This window comes from Gavialis gangeticus, unplaced genomic scaffold (genome assembly GCF_001723915.1).
Source record: "Gavialis gangeticus isolate Ggan-Ray unplaced genomic scaffold, GavGan_comp1, whole genome shotgun sequence".
NCBI lineage: Eukaryota > Metazoa > Chordata > Crocodylia > Gavialidae > Gavialis > Gavialis gangeticus.
Window position 1 is genome coordinate 93,039,093 of NW_017729022.1, and position 1,172 is coordinate 93,040,264.

Genomic DNA, 1,172 nt, shown 5'->3' on the forward strand with positions numbered 1-1,172 from the left:
TAAAATGTTATATATCTAAATGTATATGTTTGTGTATATAAATAAAATAAAATATATTTTAATTTTATAAAAGTGTATGTGTATAATTAAAATATATTTTATTTTATTGTATTCATCCAAAGAATAAATACAATACAATGAATAATATAAATAAATAATGCGCGCGCGTACACACACACATGCATATTAGTAATTTCCTAGGTAATATACTGTGGTGTCATAAACACAGATTGTGACTTCATGCTGAAGGGAATTCTGGTTTGTGAGGAGGAAGTTATATGACAAAAGGGAGTTACATTCTGCAGTAATAACAAATGAAAGCAAAAAGTTGATGGCAGCATAAAGCTTTTTGTAATCATGTGTTTCTTGTAGTCTGATTTAGTGTGAAACTTCCTTTTAAGGATTGAAATATATTTAATAGTATTCAAATACACAAGCAACATAACCCAGGTAAAAGATATGCTTCAAGTTTACTATTTAGTATCCTGTAAAACCTACATAATTGTACAAAATGTACTCTAAGACTGAGTATTCCCATGAAACAGGTGTTAAGGAAAACATTTTTTAGTATTACAAAATGGCTGGTCCTCAAGGATACACAAATAGGAAAACTGTTTGTTTAACTTAGTTCTTATCTGCTTATAAGGATACATAAAACATTGAAGTGTAGTACCTTTATTGACTAGTTCATTAACATTATTTCTTATTACTAATTAACCAAAAAAGTAATATTGAAGACTATTGCAAAAGTAATTTAGAGGTTCCAGTTATTCTACATGGCATTTAAAATATATGATGGGTAAATGTTTGGTTGTTTATTCTCAGGTCTTTTATCATCATCATTATAATGTTGCTCACCATTTATACTACCAGTAATATAGATAAAAAATGTAAATAAACCTTGGAAGATGCAGAGTCTGTGGGGTTAAGATTATGTGTTTCACCATTAATTTGTTAGTCAGAAACTCTTCTTTAATCCTTATTCTTTTTCACTATATTACCCCCAAAATCACCCCTTTTTGATGGCTTGCAATAAAAGAAACCACCAAGGTCATGCTCTAATTCTAATGGACAGATGGCCAATCACAAAAACTACTGCCATAATCAGCACCATTTTTGATAGTCATTTTCGACTGCCCACCTCGAGGGATGTGGGCAGTGGGGTTCCCCAA